Raw genomic sequence first — 20,670 nt, forward strand, 5'->3', positions numbered from 1 at the left:
AATGGCTACCGACAAGATATTAATTTTTTTTTATATTCTTAAATATTTGTTTTAAAAAAGATTAATAACATCATTTAACAAATACTTTCCTAATTACTAATTTAAAAAAAAAAATTGCATCAGGACCCATCCTCGAGATGGATCCTCAATGAGTGTAGATTTATTCTTTTTCTTAAGTTGTAATTTAATAAATTTTTAAACACTTTGTCCATATTTTGTTAGACCATACTCATATATTGGACAAAGTGTTTTAAAATATAGGCTTCTATGTAAAACAAATTATGCTTTTTAACAACATTTTTTCTTGAAAATTTTGTAATGAAATATAGGCTTTTAGATAAAAAATAAAAATAAAAATAAAAATTATACTTTTCAACATTAATTTTTGAATAACATATAATTTTTGTCAAAAAGGAAAAAAAAAGGTAAAGACCCGGTTTTTAAGTTCCAACCCGGGTCATAACCGAGTTAACCCGATTCGAATTTATCTGAGTACCCAATTTGAAACCCATGTAAAAAGTCTTTACATATTTTGTTAACTGTTCTGATCACAAGCTTGCCACGTTACACATGAGTTATAGTATAATTTTGCCACATCTAAAAAAAATAAAAAACTAAAAATTAAATAAAACTTACAAAATAATTAATAAATAGGTAAATTAAAAAAAGAATTCTTTAAATCACCTCAATCTAAATGCATTCCCAATAGTCTATCTAAATTTTTGTCTAAAATTATTAACAAGATGTCATTTTATCTGTTTTAACTAATGGTTCTTGCCTTTAGAAGAGAGGAAAAAAAAATAAAAAATAAAAAACCACTAATGGTTCTTGCAGTCATTAATAATTCGTTTGGTTCCTTAACTCCTCTCAACTGATCATTATAATTTTTTTAAATTTCAACACAAAATATAATAAATAATTCAATTTTTTTAAATCCTAAAATAATAATAATATTAAAAAATAATATTCTTACAATATTTTATCATCTCATCTCAATTCAACTCAACTCAACTCACTTCAATATTCAAACACAACCTAATAATCTCAAAAGACAAGTCTGTCGTTGAGGTAGTTGCAATGAAGGCAAAATTCTGATTAACAAGAATTGACAAAAGCAAGTCATAACAATAAAGTTGGAAAACCCGAAAAACAAAAAAGATACCCATCCAAAACTCAAAAAATATTTTAATACTCAACCATAAGAAATAAAAGCCATTCTTTAAAAACCAAAAAGAGAACAAAGATGGAAATTATTCTTTTAAGGGTTGGTTTGGATACCCTTAAAATTGTTTGGTTACATATAATAAGCACTGATATTTCACTATGAGAAAGTTAAAAATTAAGTTCAAACATAGTTCACTATGTTATCGCTTTCAAATCTTCTTTCTAGTAAAGCAAGTGTATCCCATAAAAAAAAAAGATGGTAAAATCCAACTATATTTCTTCATTTAAATAGAGAATACTTCTACTTACGAGTTGTTATGTTCTACTTACTTGAGAAGACTTAAATTTGTAAAAATCATTTAAAATTAAATTATTTTACAAACCAAATCTTATCATGTATTGTAGGTAGCGTGGATGCCAATGTGCCCTCCACACTAACTTACAAGTATAATTGTTGTCAGATGAAAATAAAATATTCTTGCTCTTCAAGGTTGCGTATTATGGATGGGCATCAGGGCTCCGCCACTTGCCACCTTGTCTGGCCCTCGCTTGGCCAGGGCAGGGCCCCCGCCTACAGATGGGAGGCGGGGTGCATGCGGATACACTTTTAGTTGCCGAGGAATGAAACCGGGCTAAGCCCTGGCCGGCCTGACCCAAGTTTATATATATAAATATATATAATATACATATATACAAACAAATTCGCAACTATAAAACCGCGTTGTTTTATACTTACGAATTAGTATATTAAGTCAAAAATCCTAATGTTCTTCTTAGCACATCTCTCTCTCTCTCTCTCTCTCTCTCTCTCTCTCTCGCTCTTACTCCGTTACTCATCTCTTCTCTTCTCCACTTTTCTCTCCCTCTGTTATTCCCTTCTATCCTATTCTTCTCCTCCTGTGCCCCATATTGTTTCAGTTTTTCTTCTCCTCATTGAAGCGTGGTCGTGGAAGCACAGTCCATAACCATTTGTGGTCGTGCAGTGGTCTTGCCGTTGTTGTGATTTTTTTTTCATTGTTTTAATGTTTGTAATTTATTTATTTTAATGTGTAGTGGATTTGTTGTTGTTTCAGATTTTTCAGGTCATTTTTCACCGTGGGTTGCGAGGTGGTGTGGACGACAACAGGGGCCAATTCTCCCCCTGCACCAGTACAAGGGCACCTGCCTATGGGGGACAGGGCCCAAACTGTCCCCCCCGGCCTATGTGGGGAACCTCCCGTCTGAGAGGGGGGACGAGTAGTACCCCTAGTGTGTATTACGAAGTTGGAAAATAGACCTCGTAATAGACCGGTGTACCGAGAAGGCAGCGGGATCCTTTTGGCATTTATTCCATATGAAGGCATAAAATAAAATAAGTAGGTTATTAGAGTTAACCTAGGCCTCCTTTAAACACAAGGTTTGTGAATAACTTCATGCATGATTCATTAATGATGTTGACAAAATTTAAATAGCAGACTCATTACGTTGGCTTTAGCCTTGAGGATAAATCCTCTTATTTACTGACTATCTAACTCCAACTAGAACTCGTTAACCTTGAGGATGAGGATAATATTCCTTTTATTTATTACTTAATAATTCCTTGAGGATGAGGATAATAATTCCTTTTATTTATTCTCGCTTACTACTAGGACTCCCTAATATTCAAGGACTCATAATTAACTACTGGAACTTAACAATTACTTCTAGCACTTGACTTCCTTACTGCATGCATGGCATCCATGTCCTTAGTTCCACATATCCATAACAACTCCCCCACCCTTAAAAATGCCCTTGTCCTCAAGGTTTAGTGACAAAAATCTCAAAGAAAATTCTAACAGGTTCTCCTAGGTGGCTTTAGCGGGGCTATAGTTTTTCCAATGCACTAGAATTTCTTTATTTGGCCCTATGCCCAGTTGGTCAATTATTGCTTGTGGTCGTAGCTCCTAGTCACTTTTCACTACTGTAGGAAGTATTGTCGCACCCATCTCTTCTCCAATTTTCTGCTTTAGGAGAGACACATGGAATACAGGGTGGATGCACGAGTTGGGTGGGAGGTCCATTTTATATGCCGCCTTGCCGATGCATGCCAAAATTTAAAACTTGGGGGCGAGCTTCATGTTGATCCATGAGCTACCGTCTGTTGGCAGTAGGGCTGAAGACGCATGTACACCCATTCGCCTCGCTGAAACTCTCTATCTTGGTGCTTCCTATCGCAAATTTGTTTAATACGGTTTTGGCTACACTTCAAATTCTCCCATGCTTCTTTAAGCAATTGGTCTCTTGTGAGGAGTGATTGCTCCACAACTTCAAATTTGCGGTGCCTAGGACATATGAGAGTAGTGAGGGCAGGTCCCTACCATACACAACGTTGAATGGTGTAGTGCCAATGCTAGAGCGCTAACTCGTATTATAGACGGACTCAACCCACAATAGCCACGAAATCTAGTCATTCGGTTTATCACCCACAAAGCAACATAAAAACATTTCTAAGGTCTGGTTTAAGACTTCCGTTTGGCCATCTGTTTGGGGAAGATATGATGAGCTAAAATTAAAGTGTGTCCCCTGTAAATGAAATAATTCCGTTCAAAAGGCACTTGTAAAGACATTGTCCCTATCATAGAGAACTCAAAATAGCATGCCATGGTGATTGTATATGGGTGATTGAGAGGATTAAAATGCATGTGCTTAGAAAGGCGATCTACTACTACCAAGGTAACTGACTTGTCATTTGTTGGTGGAAGGCCGTCGATAAAATCCATTGAGATTTTTGTCCAAACTGTGTACAAAATTGGTTATGGTTGAAGCAGTTCGGTCGGTTTCGTGTGTTGTCCTTTACTATGTCGGCAAGTGTCACATTATCGAATAAAAGCCTTGTGGTGCGCCTATGTTCCCTTCCAATAAAAAACCAACCGTATGTGATACCACATTTTGTGATACCCCTCATGTGTGCCCGCATGGAACTCTCAAATAATGGGTTTGACAAGGAGAGAGTTAGTTTGTAAGAAAATATGTCCCTTATAGAAGATCACTCCATCTTTGGCAATCCATGGTTCTACGACGTCCCCCTTCACTACAACAATCTACATTTTTTGTGGCGACCATTATACACCTCAATAGTAGGCAAAACCGTGGCAAAACTCTTTAAGCCACGGTTTTTACATCGCAGGCCAAACGCTAGTAAGCGAGCGTGACATCTACTCTATTTTTCGTCGCAATCGAGCTGTCAAAAAATTTCGCATCTTCCTGTCGATCTTCCTACCAAGAAAGGCAATATCGGTAACTGCCGCAAAAGTAAACTTCTTAAGTTGACGGAATCGCCGATAACTCCACTTTCTTCCTGCGAGCGTTCTGGTGGTCGAGAAGAGGTTTTTAAGTTCGACGATTTCAGATGCACCGTAGAAACTAGCAACAATAATATTATCACTGCACTTACATGATTTTGGCGAGATTGGTTAAGGTTTTTTACAGCATTCTCCCAAATCGCCGTGATCTCAGATTAGCCCAACACACGAACCCGCAGCTGAATGCTCGCCGCGGATTACTAATGAGTCGACACCAAAGAAATTAATTTATAGTGTCCACCCATGTCGCCGCTATAGAATTGGAAGATCTATTTGCACCCCAGGTTATAATCAGCGCTTGGTAAGAATTTTATGGCAAAAAATTTTCCCTTAAAAATTTTCTTTCTCGCATATTTTTAGCAAATTTGGTTCTACATTTTTACAATTCTTGAGGCAGGACAATCATATATTATTATTGAACTCTCAAGGGCAAATGGACCTAATTTAATTCTAATACATTTTCTGCTAATTTGTGGAAATGTTACTGTAGTTATGCCTGGTCATTGATCATAAGCAGAGCTAGGGTTATGGCTAATCTATGGAAACATGTCAAACCAGCGTGAACTTACATGCATGTACATTCATGCTGGTTTGACACTCTGTAACTAATCATGTTTGTTTTCTCACATTGGGTTTGCACAATATATATATATATATATATATATGGTTAATTTTCACACACAAGCACATGTATATAATCCACTTCAAAAATGGTGCTCATCTGGTTTTGCACCCACATATATATATATATATATATATTTATAGGCTTGAATCTGGTTTTGAATATGATATATATCCCAACATGTAGGCCTATATATATATATATTTCAGTGTGTGTATATCAGACACAGAGAGGAGATTGCATATATATATATATATATATAGGCCTAAATTAATCAACCATGCAATTTTAGGTTCTACCACATGCTTGCAATTGAAGACTTTAATCATTTACGTTTTTGCTGAAAGCAGTATGTCAAATATCTCAGCTAGAGATTACTCTTTCATTCAACTTTGTCCATAACTTAGTTTAGCAGTGATCTCATAATTCTGATCCATACTTGCTATTTCAACTTGCCAGCAGTCTTACTATATATCTCTACATGTATATGTACATACCCCACGTACAGAGGAAAATTTAAACTTAAAGTTCTTTGGGGTCTTGGGACGCACATCCAAATCACCACTGCCCTTGGATGTAAAATATTGATCACCTGTTCCAATACATAACAACATGGCAATAAACTAATCTCAAAAAATGCAGCCATGGTTAAGATTTTAAGTTATTAAAATCACATCTTCATTTCATGTACTTTCAATTGCCAAACAGAAACAAATTTTGTTGTTTATTATGTGTTGGGTAGCCTAAAACACTCTACAAAATGACTGCTCCATCACCAGGAAAAGTGTCTCATTTTTCCTTCATTGCCTGGTGGAGATGAGTGTGGTTTTAATATCAATTGTTCTGATAAGCAATTCATATACTGCATGCATGTCAGTATACTTGATCCCAATGATTGAATGCCGTTTTTCATAAGCCTTTTTTGATGGAATTTGATGGATATTTATTTTGTTTACCTTACTCTTCACATGGCCATATACTTCTTGGTAGCAGTACCAGCTTGCCATGCAGAAACATCATTGTAATTTTTGCCTTGCCTTTACAAGAACTCTGTCATGTATATATAACAACAGTAAGTTCATGCATATATATGCCTTTCATACATAATTATTCCATCTATATTTCACCATATCCTACTATTGCACTAGTCACCCTTTATGCTTTGCAATAACACAATTCCTCATACCATAAGCATTTTGTGTATGCCTAAAAACCTCTTCACAAGTCAGTATGGTATAACTGAAATTTATTTGCTGCCCAATTTAACTACCACCCATAGTATTAAGTACCATTTACTGTCAATATATGAGTCATTGCATTTAGCATGCAATAAGTAAATCATGGTTTGTTCTAGTTAAACCTCCCAAAAACCACCTCAAGTAACGATTAAACTGAAAAACATTGCAAAGATATTTTCTGTTTCAAGATGTTTTAAATTACAGGCAATACCTTGTTAATATCCAGCAAAGTCCCTTTGATTCATGACAATTAGTTAAATCTGTTTGCATTGTTAAAACTGCAAATTGAGTAATCTATGGCAGTTTTAACAATGCAAACTGATTTACATGGTACCATTTTAGCATTCTATCAACATGACAACACGCCTATGTAACAGTTGTCACTTTACATGGTAATCATCTAGAAAGGTCATTGAATCTGTCATAGATGACCTCTCCAAACATCATCAAATAGTTTAGTAGCATCCAGTCAATATAGAGCAAGAAACCAATTTACCTCCCATCCTTGACCCTCTGCAGCAAGATTAGAATATAATTAATCCCTTTTCAAAAGTATTACTATATTATCAGCATCCCCAACACCCTTTCATCAAAAGTGTAGCAAAAGTGTAGGTCAAAATACAAAATTAGTAACTTCTGGCATGCAGAAATGTCGGCTAAGGAACTGCAGTTTGAGTCTCTCTCTGAGACTCTAATTCCGTCTCCACTTCTGACATTCTCATGTTTACACGTTACTCATAATCCCGCATATGCTCCCTCATCATCTTGAAACCACCTTCAATCTCTTCAACCCGATTTTGGTAATACTCTGCATTTTTCCTATTTGCTTCATTCTCCTTAACAAGCCGTTCATACTCCTCATTTGATACTCCAACCACTTTAGTAGATTCGGGCATAACAGAGTGGCCTAGCCCTCTGTTATACCCTAACCTATGTCCCAATACCTCCCTAAATATGGTTGTTGCTGCTTCATCTGTGCGAGCGTCTGGGTCTTTGGCATTCATTAATTGAACTATATGATTTTGTGGCCAAAACAACTTAAACCATGAACATAATACAACCATAAAGCTTATCCAGTAAGTTCCATACTTATGTGCTAACACTAGATAGTGAACTTTTCATACACTAAACAGCTAAAAATATAATGAATCAACCAGCTACTTATGAATAAACAAAGCTCTACTCACATGAATGTTGGAGCCCGCATCTCCTCTATCATCTCATCCATATCATCAACAAAATTATGACTTTCATTATATGTATCTTCATCACTGTCTGCCGAATTATATATAGGGCTTTCACCCTCCCCATGAAATATCCAACGTGTATAACTTGGATCAATACCTATCATGAAGAGATGATCTTCGAGTTCATTGATTAGTAGGAATATGTTATTACGGCATCTTCGACATGGACATCTGGAGGTTCTACTTTCAGGTGCATGGGCTTTTGCCACAGTGAGCAGTTTATTAATCCATTCACTATATTCAGGTGACGTAAACCTGTTTGGCACATGCATCCAATTTTTGTCCATTTGATCCTTATGTTATAATAGGCCATCAATGAAACCTTAAACAATGAAATAATTAAGAAATTCAGAGGGAAAACTACTGCTATTTGACACAAAAAAAAAAAAAAATTGTATCAAACACCCGTCGAGAAAACTACATAAGCATGAGATAAATGGTAACTGTCTTTGACAGGCAAAGGTACATATACATTCCAAAAATGTGGGTATCATATGCATTCTACATGGAAAACATTGCTATTACTCAATAATTGGGGAATGTTGTACGATGATTTGGCCAAGAAATCCATTTACGTTCTTGTGAACTTTAATTTATGCATGGAGCTTGGTCGTAGTAGAATTGTGCACTACTGCAGTTTGCACACATGAAAACTGCATGTATTGTTAAATAGGGAAACATAGTATAATTGGCCAAAAAAAGAAAAAAGACAGTTTATTTATATAACTTGAAAGCATGTGAAAAATGCAGAACAACACCAAATTGTTGTAAAGCAATTTCTTTCAATGTCATGCATGAAAGGCAATTTCTTTTGTAATGTCATATATGACTTTGGCATGCCACAAACATATATAATAAAATGGTTCAAAGGTCATTGATATCCTGCTGTTATGTTAACATTTTATAAACGTGAGTACATATCTTGTTTGAATACCACAAGCGAGAATTCTTTAAATGCATATATACGATGTGACTCTTGCAAAATCATAATAACTCAAAGACAACATTACCACCCCATGATTTACTATGTTTTTTCTGTTCAAATAGACCAACATATTCAAACTGATTCCAGGACGCTAGTTGAAACATAAGTCTGGATTATTTCCAACTTAGTTGACCTACAACCATAAAGCTCTTAATTATGCGGTAAACTATTTGTACAAGGAACAGCATGACATTGCGCAAAGAACCATAAATTTCTGGCAATATGGAGAAAGTCCATAATTTTCTGCTTCTGGCAGTAGACATTAAGAAAGTTTAGAGTCTGTTCTTGGAGTAGATTAATTAATACTTTATAACTATATATATATATATATATATATATATATATCTAATAGAGGATTTAGCAGTAGACTCAAATATGCTATTCACCTTAAATAGATTTTCAAAGTGACATCCTATTATGTCCAACAGCTTTGAATTTACGTACAAGCCTAAGTTCAAATGAAATTACAACTATATATATATATATATATAATAGAGGATTAAGCAATATAGCTAACTTTAACCCATTCAACAACTATAAAATGGAACATTAAACAACGACGGAAACACAATATCTTTCTTTGGAAAATACTATAAAAAATAATCCGCTATCAACTTAGGAGACGTTTGGATTCGAAGATGACTTGAGATGAGCTGAGATGAGTTGAGATGGATTGTGAATAGTAATGAGATGAGTTGTGAATAGTAGTGAGATTTGTGAGTTAAAGTTGCTGAATAGTAATAAATAGTAGTGAAATGAGTTGAGATGAGCTGAGATGACTTGCGAATCCAAACGTCTCCTTAGTTGTTTTAGGAAACGGAAAGAAATTTACAAGAAGGGCTCTAGATTTTGGCATATTTATTATATTTCCGGCCAATGAGAAAACTCATTATAACAATAATGAGTAAAACGTACACTGAGATCATTCCTCCTTTGCAAAATAACAAAATTAGTATAAAATGATTTGAACAAGTTATTTTGAGGACTTTAATTTACGAAAGGTTGTTCTAATAAGAAATAAAAAATTACTCTAAGAATTTTGTTCTAAGAAAACCAAAAGTTCATGTATTTGGGCTCGCCTCAGAAACAATGTTTTCCAATGCATGTCGACATTTTCTTGAAAAGGAAGAATGTCCTAAGTGTTTTTAGTTTTACCATAGCTAGTAAATTTTCAGGCCTTGTAAAAAATATAACATGTATTTAGAATTCTAAACTAGCTTTATTTTTCAAGAAAATCAATTTACCAGAAATTAATGGCACTATCATTCAGATTTTCTACACATTGATAGTAAACATCCTAAGAATCTCAATATTTGCATCCCAACATTTTTCATGGCAACAAAACCTCTTATTTGAAATTATCAAGTACTTTATAATTTGGGTCAGTTTTTATATATTGAATTTCTTCTCTAGTACATGTAGGTACAAATATATTGGACAGCAACTGAGATTTAGCAAATTCGGTCTATACCTTTAGTCTAATTTCATTTTCGAATAAAAAAGATATCAATTAGTATTGTAAAATTGTAGTCTAATCTGACTTCATCACAGTATTCGGTCCATACCTATTTCTTGCTATATATATGCTATTTTCTACCCGATACAGAGTACATTTTGCTTAGTTGAAGAAGAAAGCTTATCGCAGGATGTGGCCGGCGCTTTGAAATGCTGGGCTGGTACAGCGACACAGTGGAGCTATTCCACGGAGGAAGCTAGCGCAGAGAGAGGCTACGACATCACTAATTAGTGAGATAAAGGGAGGGGGAGAGGGACAGACGAGGAAAGGCAATGACGGTGGAAAAATGAGAGATAGACAAGGAGTTTACCAGCGACGACGCGACGACACGGCAGCAGGATTGCGGTGGCAGTAGCGGCGGCAACAATTTGTTCAAGGAAGAGATCTAGAGAGAATCGGGGCACCCAAGCTCAAAATCGTGCCAAAGCGCGCGTAGAAGTCCGTCAAACAACAGTATATTATATATAGAAAAAGTTATAAAGGCGATTTGAAGGTCGACGATACAGTTCTTTGTGCGAAATCATTTCTACTGGGGGGCTTTAACGGCGACTAATACCTGCTGCAACAAAATCCGAACCTCGTGCTAGATTAGTTAAGTTAATGAAAACATGCGATTTGTTGCGGCGAGCTGTTGGGTGGACAGATTTTTTCGCCGTAATTAACTTTTTGCCATGGTTCATTGGTTATAATGGACAGCATCACACGAATGCCTAAAGGTGACAACTGTGGTGAGACTGATTCGTAGAAAAAAAAAAAAAAAAAAAAAAAATCGGTGATTCTAAATAAGTTCACATATGCTGCCGGCCTATTTGCCGCGACCAGTATTTGCCACAAAATAATGCAGATTGACTGCGATGCTGTAAGTCGACGTGAAGAATAGAAATCAAAGCTATAACAATTTTTTTTACCGACTGATGACCATCGCCGAGAAAAAAAAGGCAGCAAAAGTAGCTAATTAATGTTGTAGTGCTTGTCGATGCCCTCGAAAAGTGCATGTAGTGTCGGTGTGGAAGCCCCTTCCTCTTTGATTTCATTAAGCCACCGAGGCAATGGTTGCAAGATGGCAAAATTTTAGGCGTCTACCACTTGACGAGAGAGTGCATCAGCTGCTCGATTTTCTGGTTCCGATTTATATTATATGGTAAAGTTGTATGGGTGGACGTTGACTGGTTTAGCCCTAGGGACTAACGGAATTTGTTGGTCTTGTTTGGCAGTGTGGTGGTAGGCCCATTGGTTCAGTGAATGCATCCTCAAAAGTAGCCAATAATTTAGTTAGGTCCAAAATGGACTAGAGGGACCCGAGCGGGCAGACCCCAGCACAATGGTGTGTAATTTCTCTTCCGTGTTGGGTTGAACAACTCCCAAACGTAGCAAAGACACCCAACCCATGTGGCATTTATGCAGTGCTTGGAGACTGGAGAGCATGGTTCGTGTTAACCACCATGTGTTTTGGCTCTTTAATTCCTGTTAAGTGAGTTATAGGACTGTCCCTTAGGAAGCGTATCACCAGTTTATTGAAATCCCACCAGACTGGTCAGACAAAATGCAACCATTGAGTGCCTAGGACGACATCACAGCCTTCAATGGCCAGGAGGTAAAAATTGAGTGTGAAAGGGAGGCCTTGGAGGTTTACTTGTATAGTAGTGCAACAACCTTGGCACGCCAAGCAGTCACTATTAGCCACAGTCACAAATAAATGATCTTCGACGTCTGGTTGAATGCTGATGCGAGTTGCGAATTTAGAAATCAGAAAGTTGTGTGTGCTTCTTGAGTCAAGCAACAGAACAAGTGGGGTGTGCTGCAAGGTGCCCTGGATGCACATGGTTTGTGGTGCCGCTGAGCCTAACATGGCATGTAAAGAGATGACTGGGTCATCATTTGTGAACTGCGCTAGCTAAGATTCTTCGTCGGGATCATCATCCTTCAAAAAGAACCTTCTAGCAAGAATAACTTTTTACAACGATGACCCAGAGCGAAATCACTACAAGAAATAACGTTATTTCTGGCGATTTATTGTTTGTCCCTAATAAAATCGCCACACTAGTTTATAATCTTGGCGATTTGTTTGTCGATGTGACCTCCAAACCCAATCGACTTTGGAAATATCGTTTGCAGTGATTTTAACTTAAATTGCAGCGAAAAAAGTCACCGGAAAATAAAAAAAAATTGTTGCGACGGACAGTTTCACTGCAATTACATCTTTAATGAAAGGGCGCAAAAAATGCACTAAAATCACTTTTCCCCCCCTCCCCATCATTTTGCTCCCTTACACTCCCAAATCTCGAGTTCACCTTCCTCCCCAACTTCTTCTCCACTAATTTTTTCTCTACCTCCATATTAAGCAAAACCCACTCAAAATGCTTTGATACGCGGCTGTCTCTTCCACCGAAATCAATCACCAACAGCAGAGATACTCCTCCGATTTGGCCGCATCTGAAACAAAATCCACTCATCATCGTGCATCACTCGCTCTTCTACTAGTTCTAGTTCAAATAGTGAGACTTTTGACATTCCAAACTCTGCAGTTCGACATCAAGCAAACCCATTTCCTGCAATAGTGGGTTATCCAACTCATTTCCATCGCGTCCTCCCCTCCACTCGGTAAGATACTCTATTTTTTTAGACTATGTTCTTAATGAAACCGTTTAGGTCAAGTAGATACGGGGGTGGTTTGCTCTTTCAATTTATGTATAAATTGCCTATGTGTTTGTGTATGTATAATGTAACTGTGATATTTATAATGTATTTTAAAATCAATACATTCAATCTTAGGTGTGACTGACTAATAAATAAATGGTTATGATTTTGGAACCGAAAGCATGGGGGAATCTGAAGTTGGAACCCAAACAGAACAGTGGTGGCTTTTAACGAGTTGACCTACTATATGGTAGGTCAAATTGGTGATTGGGGAAGAAAAATAGGATAATTTGTTTCACTGTCTCTCCTTTGGTGTGTTCCATCCAAGTAATAGAAAATAATAAAACATACAAAAAAAAAAAAAACCAAGTAGGGAAAAATGTGTACTGAAACAATTATAAAAGAGCTTTCCCATTTACTTAATCTGTCATGGAGGACTTTTAGGAGTTTGAGGAGATGGTTGAAGTTGATGATCATGGCATGACAAAATTGAATAATGACAGTACCATTGCGGTCTCTTGAATTCACACCATCGAGTGCAAAATATTGTGACATGAAGTGTGAAATGAAGCCCAGCCAACGTCTCTGGGCGAAGCGAAGAAAAATAAAACAAAGAACATTTGCGGCGAATGTTGATTGCCGGAAAAGAGTTCACATGAATGTAGTGTAGTCTATGGCGATTTACATAATTGATGCAAAAAATCAATTGCAATGAACTTTATACGCCACAACAACTCGACTTACATGCAATTATCTATATCAATGACAAGCTAAAATCGTTGCAATCACTATTTTGTGGCGGCACGCTTACTTTTATGGCGATTTTTCCTCCGTTGCACATAACTCTAAATGCGACGAAGATGAGAAACGTTGAAAATGAGAAAAGACATTTACGACGAATAAATTAGGTTGGCGGAGATCCAATTCGCCGCAAATATTACTCATAGCGGCGATAGTATGATATCGCTGGTAATAATATACTTTATTTGCGGCAATTTATTGTGTATTTGCGACGGCACTTTTCGTTGCTATGACGTTTTCTCGGCGATTATGTGTGTACCTGATACCATTTTTTGCGGTGATGTTTTGGACACTTTGCGGCGACAAATAATCGCCACAAAAACTGGCATTTCCGGTGAGTTTTGAAAATTGCTGATATTGATCTAAAATGGCTTTAGGATTTCGTCTAATCTACGGCGATTTAAAAATTGTCGAAAAGAACCAAAAGCAGCGATTAAGAGGGGTATTTGTGACGATTTTGAGTGCTGAAAAAAACCTGATTTCTTGTAGTGAATGCTCATCACAATTGAAGCACAACCTCGATTGCGACGAGACTATAACTCAGCAACACTGAGTTGTTTAATTGAAGGTTGCTTGGGGCGTGATAATGACGAAGAAGGCAATGGAGGGAGCGTCAAGGTAGACAGAAGGGGATTCTAGTGCAATAAGTGGCGGGACTTGTAGAGACTTGCCAAACGAATGGCATCCGTCAACAACGTTGGGCATGTTACTCGAACACCAATACAAATATGGTATTTCAGGCCACTGATGAAGCAACAAATCTGATGATCGGATGAGAGGTAGCCCACCCTAGTGAGTAGTTGTTCAAATTGATTTTGATATTCATGCACTAAACGCACCTACTTGAGTTTTGTGAGGTTTGCAAAGTGGTTTTCAAATATCGTGGGGTTGTATTTTGCACGTAAGGAAGATTTCAAAAATGCCCATGTTACCTTAAGTTGTGCCTTTAAACAATTGATAATATCACCATCAAGGCGGTAAACGGCTAGCAGCACTTTATCCTCTTCTAGGGTCTATTGAAATTGGAAAAGTTGTTATACGCAACATATCCAACTAGTGGGGTCATCGCTACCACTGTAGTGCGGGAAGTCAAGTTTGGTGATTTTCAGGGCCATGGAAGAGGAGTTGCCATGACTACGACCATAGGATAGAGAAAAATAAGCATTTGCTGAGTCACGGGAATCCATATGAGTGCTCAAGTCATACAATTTCTTTGTTACGAGCTCCATGAGGTGTAACGCCCTGGATCTGGATGGATCGGAGAATTACCTCTTAACACTTAAAATCATATCTCACTGTACAAATATAAACTCAAATTTCTCAATTACTCATAGACCTCATTACTTTAAACCATTTACTCCAAGATAAAGAATTAAGAATACGACGAAGTCTCAAAATACATGCAAACTTCCCAAAGTACTAACTCAACAGAGTAAAATGAAACTATTCAATAAAAGTTCTCAGATAACAAGTACCCTCTTTGTATTTAATATACTATGCTCACAAAGCTTTACCCATGTTTCCTATTCTTGAACCTCTGTTGAAGTATCCAAAATATCTGAAAAATGTTGTGGAGATAAGGGGTGAGTTATCAACAACTCGGTAAGCAGATGACATATGCTAGTGTGCAAACATGAGCATTTACAAAGTAAAATATGCAGAACAAAACATGTTTTCAAAAGTGCAAGAGCGATGTTTTTAGGATAAGTAAAACCTAGAATACTTTGGCATAACATAACCTGAGTATCATTATCACATCAAAACAAAGCATCTCACAGAGTAGAGACCATGTTTCACCCCCGTGGTAGGGTTGTGCTAACCCTGTCGGCCAAACCAAGCAGAGACAGAGGTGAAATTTTTCCCTTATTCTTCTTGGAGCCCTGAGTGTGTACACAAGAAAGACCACAATAAAACTATTTTGTTTCCAAAGTGGGTGCACTCAGAGACAGAGAAGTTGATACTAACCCAAACAGAGCAGAGACAAAGTCAGATACAAAATTAGTACGCAATGCCAATGGTTTTTAGATGTCATATCAAAATAAAACAGAGTACCAAAACATAATCAGATCATTCTCACATATTGAAAACAACAGTCGGAGCATCTTTCTAAATCAATGAACTATTTTTCAGATTCTCAATATCACTCTTTCTTATATTTCAGAGACAACATGACAAAATTTAGCTCATGCTTACACAATGCATGTCCGAAAATATTTTTCCCTTTTCATACAGATTTCATGAGTAATGCAAATAAGCAACCGAGGTTGGTTTTTTCCCAAGTTCTCATTTCATCACAAAATATGCAAAGTTTTCAAAAAGTCAACATCAGTCTTAATAACTCGAATAAAACCTAGCATATGAACCCCACTTACCTGAATTTCTTAGCTAATTAGAAATTTTTCACAACAGTACTGAACGAAAATCAATCGTTTCGAGCGGCTAAAAATGGCTGGGCATGGCGATTGGGGTGGATATGCTGGCGAGCTGGGCATGGGAGAGAAAGAGTGAGAGAGACCTCACGTAGAAAGAGCGAGGGATCGAGAGAGAGCTTGGCGTGAGAGAGAACGGAAACTCACCATGAGGCAGCAAGGCGTGCGACGGTCTGGGGCTGGGTGTCGACCAGGGCAGCGTCTGAAGGTGGAGGCTCGTCCTCCAGCGTCTTCTGATGGCAGTGGCGTCGAAGTGGAGGGGCTAACGACATGGCTCACGGTGGGGATGCTTCCCTTGTTTTGGCGTGCAAAAACAGAGCCCTTCACGTCCAAAGCGTATCGGCAGCTAGGCACGGAAGTGCAGGGCAGAGCAGTAGTGCCCGACACAAGTTGGGCTTCTGTGATGAAGAGGCGTGCAATAGCTGGGCTTGTTGCTTTCAGTGGAGGTTTGCAGTGGCGTGGGTCATGCACAAAGGTGGTTGACCATGGGTGCTATGGTGGTGGCGTCAATTTTCACATGATTGAAGATGGAGGTCGATATGGGTCTCGAAGGCTGCAACTTGGTGGAGGGTAGTAGTGGCTGCAACTTGGTGGAGGGTTTGACGAAGGCTAAGCCGGAGTGTGTCAAAAGTGGTGGGTCTGGTGCAGTGAAAGCATGTTGCGACTAACGCGCGTGGGTGGGGACTGCCGTGGGAGGTTTTGGTAGCTATAGGCTTGTTAAACTATCACACGCAGGTCGTACGTATGTATATATATTTATAGGCGATGAACAAAAACCCTAGAGAAAGAGAGGAAAGAGACGTGCAATATCATGCATGGCGTGGAAAACAGACGAGGAAAATTAACTAGATGAAGCCGTGCACGACGAGAAATCTGTGGGGCTGTGCGATGAACTGTGAAGTTGCCATGTGAATATATAGGTGATTGAAACGAAACAAAAACAAAACCCTAAATCTGAGGAGAATATAGAGGCGTACATGCATGGGAGTGCAATCAAGCGTTGTGGCGAAAAGAAGTTCATAAACTCAGTTGGTTTTAATGGTTTAAAAGACACGAGTTTGGGCTTAGGTCTTGGGCTTTTTCTTGAGTTATCGATCATGACTCAATTTCTAAAAATAATTCAATTAGTCCAAAAATTTTCTCGACTCATAAAAATATTTTTAACCTATTTATAAACACCAAAGAAAATAAAATGATAAACCTTAAAAACAAAGATTTTAAGCCCATAGTCTATTACAAAAAAAAAAAAAAAAAGCTCGAACACTCAATTGGGCTTTTCATACGCATAAGCCCAAAAATATATAAAAATCGGGCTTGACTGGGTCCGAGTGTTATGAGGTGTTCTAGATGGTCGACATGCGAATCATGAAGGCCAGACATGGTGGAAGGTGGTGGGCGGAGTACTGGCTCCGTACCAAATTATTACAAAGTTGGGAAATATTCCTCGTAATAGGCTAGTGTATCGAAAAGACAGCGGGATCCTTTCGGTGTTTATTCCCAATGATAGTGTAAAATAAAATAAGTAGGTTATTAAAGGTAACCTAGGCCTCCTTCAAACCCAAGGTTCTAAAATACCTTCATGCATGCTTTATTAATGATGTTGACAAAGATTTAAATAGACAAGAACATAGCAACCAGACTCGTTACGTTGGCTTTAGCCTTGAGGATAAGTCCCCTTATTTACTATCTAACTCTTACTAGAACTTGTTGGCTCTAGCAGTGAGGATAAATGTTCTTATTTATTCCCACTTATACTAGGACTCCAATAATCTAATATTCTAGGACTCATAATTACCTACTGGAACTTATTTTGTTTTTTTTGTTTTTTCTAAACAAGCATGCTTAATATTGAGAAGTAATAATAAGAGATACATAATATCTCAAGGAGGGTCTTTGCCACTGTAAATATATAAGAAACATCTAGGAATACAATCAAAGGGTATACGAAAAAAACTAAATTGGTCGTTGCCCTTGCGCTACAAAGTGCGCTCATTGATTTTGTGATTGATGAATTTTGATTACTCTCCAATCTTCTTAAGGGTGAAGATTTTGATGGACGTCATCTATGACTGGAGTTATTTTCCATATTGGTGGAGGAGGTTCATTTTTTATTGCATCTATAACAAGTTGTGCATCACATTCTAGGACAGCTGGACTCTTGTGGGGTTGTTTTACCAATTATGAAGCTAAGAGAATTGCTGAAGCTTTGACTATGACTGGATTGGCTGTTGAAATTTGAGGTCTATATTTCCAATATATTTCCTTTTGAGTCTCGACATACAACTGAAGATGTAGAGAAAGAGTCTCTTACTACTGCATCAAAAGAGAAGCTTAATTGATTTGGAGGTGGAGCTACCCAATTTAATCTTTAATGGACTTTTAATTTTTGTTCCCATGCTTGTTTATAGGCTTGGTACATCTTTTTCAGCTAGATTGTTGCTTTTCTAAGCGAGATGACTGCATGAATGTGAACAATATCATTTCCTTGCCTCAGTATAAAACTAGCACTATTACCATGAAAATCTAAAATGGATGTTTCTCCGAGGCATTTAATCCCAATACTGGTGTTGGATTGATTATCAGTTGTATCTAATCTGACATTCAATTTATTGGTAGTGAGGCAAGGTTTAGTGGCTAGTTGTTTTGATGCCATAGTATGCAAGTGATTGGACTTTCAATGAAAAGATGGATCGTTGTTTCTTCTTCTTATTCGTTACACTTAAGACAAATTCTAGGTTGAAAATTTGGAATGACGCTGCTCAGTCTTACCCTTGTGGGAAGCATATTCCATATTATCTTTCAAAGTAGTAACTTGTGATGATCATGAATTTTCAAACTCCAGAGTGTTTTAAAGTTGGAGCTTGGAAAATTTTGCAGTGGTGTGACGACCTTTTGCCACTATGTGGTAGGCGGTTTTCACAAAGAATTTCCCGTTGTGAATCGTGTTCCAAATTATTGAGTGTGTCTTTAACTACTTAAAGGGAGAAGAATTTTTTGGATTTCTATAATGCTATCTTGCTCAAACAGATTTAGCATCTTCTCAGTATTCCAAGAGCCAGGATTGTTTGCAATGATATCAGAGACTTTCAGGAGCGGGTGTACCTCATTCATTTGATAGGGAGGCTTTGGCTTGAAATTTTCCACTGTTGGGATCCAAGGCTTTGACCATATGTTGACTGATAAAACATTGAAGATTTGATAGCACTTGCCTTCTAAAAGTAGTTCCCTTGTCTTGAGAAGTCCCTTCTATAACCATGGGTTCATATTTTTGGTCGTACATTCCAAAAATTTGTAGTACTGAGGTATTTTTTTTAGAGGACCTCATGCCTTAGTCCAGTATTTGCTTGGTTCAATTTCCATCTCGTTTTTGCTAGAAGCACAAAGTTCATATTCTCCATTGACCTTAGTCCAAGCCCACCGTAGTTTTTGGGTTGACAGAGAGATTCGCATGACCTCAATGTGAGATTGTGATTCTAATTTTTGGGAAAACCCCACCATAAATTTTTAAAGTTGTATTCAATGACTTGCACACTGATTTCAACAGCATAAAGGACAACATTTGATATGAAGGAATTGTGTTTGTCACTAATCTGATTAGCGTTGTCCTTCATGCTTGTGAAAGTAATTTTGGCTTTCAACCTTCTAACTTATGGTTGATCCACTAAATATTTGAAACTTTATTTTTTGGCTTTGTTGAAAGAAGTTGGAAGTCCTAGATATTTTATTTTGGATGAGGATGACTTGTATGACAGTATCTGAGTGATTGTAACTTTGATTGTGAAATTGCTATTTCTGGTGATGAAAATTGAGGACTTATTGAGATTGATTTTTTAGCATGACCAATCCTAATATTTCTCCAGATTTTTGGATATTATTTGAGCACTTTTTTCATTTGCTATTCTGAAGATGATTAGATCATCTGCAAATAATAAGTGAGAGACTGAGAGACTGTTTCTACTTAGCCAAATACCTTCAAGTTTTTCTTGAGCCTCTGATCTAGCTATTAGTCTTGATAAAGCCTCTGTGCTCGATATAAATAGAAAAGGCGAGATGGGGTCACCTTGTCTGAGTCCCCTTTAAGTTTTGAAAAAATCTCTTGGAGATTCGTTAATGAGAATAGAAAATGATGCTGTCGTGACGCATTTTTTAAGCAAATTGATCAAAGTATTGCTAAGTCCTAAAACTTTCATCATATAGAAAATCCCATTCTATATAATAGAAATTCTTTTCCATGTCAAGCTTTATTGCCATTAGTCCTCTTTTCCCTTATTTTTTCTTCAGGTGGTGAAACAACTTATGGGCAATCATCATTTTTTCTTTTATGTTGTGGCTAGGAACAAAAGCCGTTTGAAGAAGGGAGATGATGCAGGGAAGGGTGGTTTTGAAACAGTTGGTCAGGATTTTATTAATGATTTTGTAGATGACATTGGTTAGACTGATTGAGCAATAATGATGGGTTGAGTTTGGATTGGAAATTTTTGGGATGAAAGCAATTTTGTATGATTCATTTGTTTCAGAAGTTTACCACTTTGGAAAAAAATTTGCATTGCCTTGATGACTTTACTTTTGATGATAATCCAATAGTGTCTATAAAATATAACAGTCATTCCATCTAGCTCTAGGCCTTTTTGATTTAGGGTTTGTTCTAAAGCTGCAAATATTTCTTCTTCACTGGGCGGTGCACTAAAAAAGTCATTTTTCCTGATCCATG

General features: G+C 37.3%; 1 long non-coding RNA gene across 2 annotated transcripts; it reads right to left on the reverse strand.

Moving 5' to 3' along the window:
- Positions 1-5,491: 5,491 nt before the first annotated feature.
- On the reverse strand, positions 5,492-10,746 carry LOC109010909. 2 transcript variants are annotated; one of them, XR_001999279.2, is made up of 5 exons: positions 10,403-10,746; positions 10,142-10,304; positions 7,532-7,846; positions 6,063-6,156; positions 5,492-5,698 (listed from the first exon to the last, which is right to left on the reverse strand). It is a non-coding gene; the product is annotated as an uncharacterized LOC109010909 (long non-coding RNA). The 2 variants fall into 2 exon arrangements; XR_004797592.1 differs by having other exon boundaries at positions 6,063-7,846.
- Positions 10,747-20,670: the final 9,924 nt, after the last annotated feature.

The sequence above is a fragment of the Juglans regia genome, chromosome 11 (assembly GCF_001411555.2).
Source record: "Juglans regia cultivar Chandler chromosome 11, Walnut 2.0, whole genome shotgun sequence".
Lineage (NCBI taxonomy): Eukaryota > Viridiplantae > Streptophyta > Magnoliopsida > Fagales > Juglandaceae > Juglans > Juglans regia.